Raw genomic sequence first — 8,915 nt, 5'->3', positions numbered from 1 at the left:
TCTTTCTTTCTTTCTCTCTTTCTTTCTCTCTCTCTTTCTTTCTTTCTTCTTTCTTCTTTCATACATTTTACAGAAAGGAAGGGAGAGGGATAGATTTAGAAAACTTTGATGAGAGTATCGTCAACTGGCTGCCTCCTGCACGCCCCCTTGTTTGGGGTCGAGCCCGCAAACAAGGTACATGCCCTTGACCAGAATTGTACCCGGAACCCTTCAGTCCGTGGGTGGATGCTCTATTCACTGAGCCAAACCGGTTAGGGCTCTTTTTTTATGCTTTGTTTTGTTTTTGTTGAGACTTCAGCATTGGAAAAAAGACTACCTTTCAGGTATTTATGGATTGGTTTTTTTTAATTTTTATTTTATTTTATTGTTTAAGGTATTACAAATAGTTTTATTTAATTTTTTAAAAAATTTATTGTTTAAAGTATTACAAATGGTAGTACATATTTCTCCTTTTTCCCCCAATGACCTCCCCCTGGCCTTCCCTACACTCCCGCACATGCCTTCCCTCCACCCCCGGTGTAGTGTCCATTGGTTATCCTTATATGCATGCATACAAGTCCTTCAGTTGATCTCTTACCCCCACAACCCTCCCCTGCCTTCCCACTGTAGTTTGACAGTCTGTTCTTAGTGCAGGGAAAGACCTCCACTGATCAGCCCAGGTACAGGTCTAGGACCTCTCAAATCTTTTCGGACTAGTATCTTCTCTGAGCATATGCATGTGCTTTTTTAGTTGGCTCAAATTACCTAAACAATTTGTCAATGCTTCTCAGAAGTTCATTATGTCTTGCTCCACCTGCTGTCTGCCTGTGGAACTGCAGTCCTAGCACTACAATCATGGAGTTTGTTTACCGGGACTTCAAACAATGCCTCTAGTCATGCCAGTGCTGGCAGTCTGGGGAGGCAGACAGCAGCTCTTCAGGAAGCCCCAGGACTAGCCAGGACATTGGACTCATGGGCCACTCTTTTTTTTTTTTTTTTTCCAGTTCTAAGAAAGGATACCCAGTGTGGGAAGTTTCCTTCTGGTTTTACCACACAGATAGTGGGAGGGGCAGAGTAAAATACACAAAAGTTTCCTATTCCTTTTGATGGAATCCTTTTTGGTTTTCCATTGGTCTGGGTAATGCAGCTTCTCAACTGGCTACTAGAGTTCTTGCAAAGGTAATATAGTCATTATGTTGTTGCTAATTTGAGGCCTTTGTGACAGAAAGAGGCCCTCAAGTTCCCTGATCCACCTTTCGCTTAGATCACTCTCTAAAGCTAAACTTATACATGACTTGAATTCTTTGTTGTCATGATTTGATATCATTCACATAACATAGACTATCCCAGTTCCACAGATCACTATTTTACTGGGAATAGTTAAGTGGTTCTGCCTCACAAACCAGGAATATTACCCTTCTGTTTTAATTTAATCTCATATGTACTTGACATACATATGAGAAAACACTACTAGTAACTTATTCACTTTAAACACAAATCAAAACCAGATAAAGTATATTTTAGCAGTCTGGTACTGAGAAATCATTCTATATTTTTATTTCAATAAATCATATTGGGCCTAACCAGTTTGGCTCAGTGGATAGAGCATCAGCCTGTGGACTGAAAGGTCCCGGGTTAGATTCTGGTCAAGGGCATGTACCTTGGTTGCAGGCACATCCCCAGTGGGGGTGTGCAGGAGGCAGCTGATGGATGTTTCTCTCTCATTGATGTTTCTAACTCTCTATTCCTCTCCCTTCCTCTCTGTAAAAAATCAATAAAATATATTTTAAAAAATCATATTGGGATAAATAAAACAGTGTGCTATCACATATTGACAAATGTTGGAAAGTTGCTCAAATAATCATCAGAGATAATAAAATTTTATCAATAAATAAATTTTGGTAACAGAATTTATGGGATATTTTTTTTAAATTTATTTTTCAACTCTCCTATAAATTTGAGATTATTTCCAAAAAAAGTGTCTTATAAAGAAAGATAGCAATGTGGTTAACATAAACCCAAACAAAATCTTCATTTAAAAATATTGAAATCAATCTCTTTAGCTGACATAACTTTTTCCATATTTATCTCCCTCTTTATATCCCTATGTTCCTGCTATACCAACATTGTTTAATAAATATAACTAAATAGCCTCGTCTAGGACTCTTCTGAACAAAATAATGATCTAAGCACATTTATTGAAAGGACAAGAGGTGTGACAACATAGCTGGATCTAGAGGATATTATGCTAAGTGAAATAAGTCAGCTAGAGAAAGACAAATGGCATATGATTTTATATGTAGAATCTAAAGAACAAAATAAAACAAAAGCAGGTTTATAGATATGAGAAGGGATTGAGGTTTGACTGATAGGAGGAGGGTTAGGGGACGGGGTGAAAAAGTAAAGAGATTAAGAAGTACAAATTGGTAGTCACAAAATAGTCACGTGTATGCAAAGTACAGCATAGGGAATATAATCAATAATATTGTAATAACTATGTATGGTGCCAGGTGGGTACAAGAATTATTGGGGTATCACTTTGAAAATTATATAATTGTCTAACCACTTACACTGTACACTTGAAACTAATATAATATTGAAAGTCAACTGTAATTTAAAAATAAAACAAAAAGTAATAGTGAGCCCTAGTTGGTTTGGATAGAGCATCGGCCTGTGGAATGAAGGATCCCAGGTTCAATTCCGGTCAAGGGCACATGCCAGATTGTGGGCTCGATCCCCAGTAGGGAGCATGCAGGAGGCAGCCGATCAATGATTCTCTCTCATCATTCATGTTTCTGTTTCTCTCTCTCTCTCTCTCTGAAATCAATAAAAATATCCTATATAATAAAAGGCTAATATGCAGAACCACTGGTGGCTATAATGCACACTGACCATCAGGGGGAAGATGCTCAATGCAGGAGCTGCCCCCTGGTGGTCAGTGTGTTGCCACAGGGGGAACTCTGCTCAGCCAGAAGCTTGCCTCACAGCTGGCGAGCGCCTCTCCAGCCTCCATGGCAGGGCTAAGGACCCCTCGGGTCCTGGACTGCAAGAGGGTGCAGGCTGGGCTGAGGGGAAACCCCCCCCCCCAGTGCACAAATGTCATGCACCAGGCCTCTAGTATTTATAATAATAATAATAAATGGTGAATGAATAAAAGGAAAGTTGGTAAACATACATGATCTCTCAAGTTATGAAGCTCCACACTGATGAACAAAAATTTGATATCACTTTTGCCCTAACTGGTTTGGCTCAGTGGATAGAGCGTCGGCCTGCAGACTGAAGGGTCCCAGGTTCTATTCCAGTCAAGGGCATGTACCTTGGTTGTGGGCACATCCCCAGTAGGGGGTGTGCAGGAGGCAGCCGATTGATGTTTCTCTCTCATTGATGTTTCTAACTCTTTATCCCTCTCCCTTCCTTTCTGTAAAAAAATCAATAAAATATATTTTAAAAAATTTGATATCACTTTTGATGTATGATCAATAAGTAGTTTGACTCCTCTAGAATACTTCCCAACTACATTATGATATCAAATAAATTTATCAGAAATGTGCTTCTTATAACCAAACTGGCAGAATTCACAGCAGAACCTAGTAAGCATAACTTGACTTACCCACAGTTCAAATTAAACTCTTGGTAGAGTTTAACAACAAAACATTCAAGGAGCTTAAGAAGTGAGAACACACAATAATTTTAAAATAGTATCGATTCTTTTGTAAATTTAACTTTTACATTGCAAATTTATTGTTGATACATGTACTATAATGATCTGCAACACGTAAGTACTCTTATTGAATTATAATAATTATACTTAGTTCTGTAATTTGCAAACCCTAGTGATATCTTTATTTGTATGATTTACATTTCTGTGTTTGTTGTGACCTTTTAATAAAAGGTATAAATTTTTAATTACATTACTTTAAGTAGTCTTTTGGTGGCTTGCCTTATTCCGTTGGAAATGTTTTCCAGAATGATTTTTTATTGTGTGATATTGAAAATGTCTGTAAAGAGCTGTGAGGATATTTTGAATTTTATTCCTCCCAGTTAGCTTTCTTTTCCTGCCCTGATATCCATATATTTTTTCTTCATCTCTGAGATTTAGTATATTACCACAATATATTTTGATTTGATTTGACTTTATTAAATTTTCCTGAAACATGATGATACATGTGACTCTACAGATTCAACCTCCATTCCTTTTAATTTTGAATGGTTTTCTGTGCCACTTTTTTTGCTCTCTAAGCTGAGGATGTCAGCTACCCATATGTTTGATTTCTATTGACTGTCCTTTTCTTATAACCTTCATTATTTTATTGCACATTTGTATTTTTTATTGGTCCTCTGCATTCTGTGCAGATTTCTCAAACTCAACTCATTTTCATTTTTCCTTTGGGTAAATTCTATATATTGTTATGTGTAATAAGCATTTTCAATATTTTCACTCACAGTGCTTATAATAATAATTCTGATTTTTCATTCCATGTTTATTTTAGATCCACAAAGAAAAAGAAAAACAAACACAAAACAGATTCCTCACATAATAGATTATTGTTACCTGATGTGTTTGCAACAATTTTCATTTCAGTGTAACACTTCTCACTTCTGTCAAGATGGCGGTATAAGTAAACATGGTACTCACCTTCCCCCACAACCACATCAAAGTTACACTTCACTACAGAACAGCCATCATTCAGAACCACCTCTTATCAAGCTGAATGGAAGTCTTGCAAGGAGGGACTTGAAAAAAAAGCTATATTGAGAGACTGGTAGAAGAGGCAGAGATGTGGAATGGGCGGATACAAATCAAGAGGGATATCTCGGCTGCGGAGGTCCTCCCTGAGGAGTGAGGGGTCCTAACCCAACAGCAGGCCCCACAGCCCAGGGTTCCAGTGCCAGGAAGAGAACAGCAGTGATTAAGGCTGAGGGAGAAGGAAGTCAGCTAGAGTTTGAGGCAGGGACCATGCATGGACTAACTTGGACTGCACTCTATGAGCTCCAACTGGGGGGCAGCAGCTTGAAAGGCACCAGAGACATGAGGGGAGGAACTGAATTGTCCAGCATTAGGGTAATAGCTTAGAGGGGGTGTGTGTGTGTGGGGGGGAGGTTGTGGGGGGAGAGACAACTTTATTCCAGACAGAGTGCTGGCAGAGGCCATTGCTCCTTTGATGAGCCCTCCCCCGACAGAGACAGCAGGTAGGCAGCATTTCTGAGACTCCATCAACCTGACTCACACTGTTTGCCCAGCCCTGTTGATTCCCACAACTTATGGGCCCACTCAAGCTGCTTCCGGTCACTTTTCCATATGGTCTGTCTTGGCTCATGCTTCAGATTTTCCTAAACCTTCTCAAACAAGTAGCATCTGGCCTCAGGAACCCTGTACCTCTCAGTAAGTGGCCCCAGGCCTGGCACTAGCAGCAGCCAGCCCTAGTTCACAGCTTGGCTTTGCCAGAGCACCTCTAAGCCCAGCAAAAGTAGCAGCATCTATATGTTGCTTTGTAGCTCATGTGAGATGGCCTTAGGCAGAATACAAGTGGTGGTTGACCTTGGCCTGCACCTCCTGGGAGGCCCCCGAGCCATCGTACCCAGTGGACAGCTTCAGTTCACGGCAAAGTACCATGACCCAACCACCTCCATGTGCAGCACACTCAAGGAGTAGGTCGGTGGGCACTAGAGCCCTGTTGAAGTAAGCCCTGATCCATGAAGTGGGCCCCTGCACAACTGATCCTCCATGGTGGTCAAGGTAAGTGGTCATAGCCCGGGGTGGGGGGGTAGGTGGGTGGGGGAAATCTCTCCCATGGATGTGTCAACAACAATCAAGTTCAACTATAAGAGGAGGGTGTACACAGCCTATCCAGGGGGTGCACCTCAAGTGCCCAGCTTTGGTGATTGGGGAGGCTGTGCCACTGAACCCTACAGGACACCTACTACATAAGGCCACTATACCAAGCCTGGGAGACATAGCAATTCTATCTAGAAACAAACACAGGGAGGCTGCTAAAATGAGCAGACAAAGAAACATGTTTCAAATGAAAGAAGATAACAAAATCCCAGAAAAAGAACCAAACAAAATGGAGATAAGCACCCTAGCTGTCTTTTTTTTTTTTTTTTTGGAACAATCTGTTTTATTGAGAGCTTTCAGGGAAGGGTCGAAGCGCTGGGAGGGCAATGGATCCGACGTCCTCGGCCGGCCGGACCTCGCAAGCTTACAGCCGCCGAAAGCCACCCTAGCTGTCTTGGCTCAGTGGATAAAGCATCAGCCTGTGAACCTAAGGGACCCAGGTTCAATTCCAGTCAAGGGCATATGTCTGGGTTGCGGGATCCATTCCCAATAGGGGGTGTACAGGAGGCAGTCGATCAATGATTGTCTTTCATCATTGATGTTTCTATCTCTCTCTCCCTATCTCTCTGAAATCAATAAAAATATGTTAAAAAAAAAAAAAGGTCATTGGGGGGCCATACACTGCAGACAGTGAAAAAAAAAATGGAGACAAGCAATCTACTAGATGTAGAGTTTCAGAATTCAAAACACTGGTTATAAGGATACTTAATTATCCTAAGTGAGAAATTCAATGGCATAAAAAATGACCAGTCAGAAATAAAGGTTACACTAAATGAAACGAAGAATAATTTATAAGGATTTCAACAGTAGAGTAGATGAAGTTGTGAATCAAATCAGCAATTTGGAATAAAAGGAAGCAAAAACACCTAATCAGAACAGCGAATAAAGAATCCACAAAAATGAAGATAGTGTTAAGGAGTCTTTGGGACAACTTCAAGCATACTAACATTCACATTATGGGAGTGCTGGGATGAAAAGAAAGAAACCAAGAAATGAAAAACCTATTTGAAAAAATAATGACAGAAAAATTCCCTAACGTGGGGAAGGTGATAGACATACAAATCCAGGAAGCTCAGAGACCCAAGCCAGATGAACCCAGAAAGGCCCACACCAAGATACATCATAATTAAAATGCAAAAAATTAAAGAGAGAGAGAATCTTAAAAGCAATCTTACCTACAAGGGAGCTCCCATAAGACTGTCAGCTGATTTCTCAACAGGAGAAAATCCTGTTGCAGGCCAGAAGCAGTGGCAAGAAATATTGAAAGTGATGAAAAGCAGGCCCATAGCCAAGATTACTCTACCCAGCAATGTTATCATTGAGAATCCAAGGACAGAAAAAGATCTTCCTAAACAAGAAAAAGCTAATGGAGTTCATCACCACCAAACCAGTATTATATGAAATTCTAAAGGGTCTTCTTTCAAAAGAAGAAAAAGAAAAGATAAAAATATGAACAATAAGATGGCAATAAATACATATCTATCAATAATTGAATCTAAAAAACAAAATAAACAGACAAGCAGAACAGAAACAGGCTCATAGATACAGGGAACATTTGGACAGTTGCCAGATGAGGGGGGAGTTGGGGAAATGGGTGAAAAAAGTGAAGGGATTAAGAAGAAAAATTGGTTGTTAAGGAATAATCATAGAGATATAAAGTACAGTATAGGGAATATAGTCAATAATATTCTAATAATTACTTATGGTGTCAGATTGGTGGTGATTTATTGGGATGATCATTTAGTAAGCTCTAATCATGGGGTGTACACCTGTAACTAATAATGTATGTCAACTCTAATTAAAAATTTGATAAAAATAATAAATAAGAGGAACCAAGATGGCGGCATAGGTTAATGCCGAGTTTGCTGCCTCGAACAACCACTTCAAAAATACAACTAAAAGACAGAACGGACATCATCCAGAACCACAGGAAGGCTGGCTGAGTGGAAGTTCTACAACTAGCTTTTCTTCAGATCTCCTTAGTTCATTCTATATTTTTAATGTGCTCATTAAAATATAAAATAAAAGTGGCCTTAAATATGGGATGTGCAAAAATAGGTTTATAGTTTTGAGTATGTGAAACACAGAGTGTATTCTTGTATTATTATTTATTAATTTTTATATTATTTATTCGTATTACAGCTGTTGTGGATGAAGATGGGGCCACAGACTAAATCTGACATGCTCAGGGGAGGCCTGCATGGTGGTCCTTACAATCTCAGAGAACTAAGATAACCACATAGGATGGTCTAAAATGAAAACGTACTAAAGATGAGAGTCATGGTGAATAGTTATGTCCTAGGACAGTATCTTCTCTGACAAAGGTCAATCTTTACCTTGACTGGACCTGTTTGTTGTCTTTTTGCATCTATGATAACATACCTTTGGGATACCAGGGTAATTTTCTTTTTCCAGACCCCCTCAGGGCACAATTTCCCACCAGAGCAGGAGACCACAGAGACCTTCATTGCTATTGTTATAAAGTTAAATGTTAACTATCCTAGACTTACTTAGTAAAAGAAATGCATGTCTATTCATTCTACTTTTTATCCAATCCAAGAGATTTCCCCCTTTGCTTCCTCCTACCTTCCTAATCTATCATCAGTGGATTTCATGCAACCTCTTTGGGCTTCCTCCTTTGACTGTAATGTATAGAAAAAGGTCAAACCTGCAATACTCCAGAGCATGTTCTCAGCCCAATGAGATTTTGCTTCCCGGCAATTGTTGTCAGTTGGTCCAAATAAACTCATAAAAATTCTTACAGGTTTGGATGTTTCTAACACTGTAAACCTACTTTTGCCCACCCAGAATATAATATTATTTGATGTGTCTGTTTTTAATTTTCATACTAATATCATGTTATAAACTACCATCTATTTTCTACTTTTTCACAATGCATACTCTTTTCTTTTTTCCTTTCTTTAAAACATTTAGCTATGCATCCATTTTACTAGTAACGGACATTTATTTTTTATTTTATTTTTTAAAAATATATTTCTTTATTAATTTCAGAGAGAAATGGAGAGAGAGAGATAGAAACATCAATGATGAAAGAGAATCATTGATAGGCTGCCTTCTGCACACCCCCTACTGGGAATCG

Source organism: Myotis brandtii, unplaced genomic scaffold (genome assembly GCF_000412655.1).
Source record: "Myotis brandtii unplaced genomic scaffold, ASM41265v1 scaffold789, whole genome shotgun sequence".
Lineage (NCBI taxonomy): Eukaryota > Metazoa > Chordata > Mammalia > Chiroptera > Vespertilionidae > Myotis > Myotis brandtii.
This window is presented reverse-complemented; position numbering follows the sequence as displayed.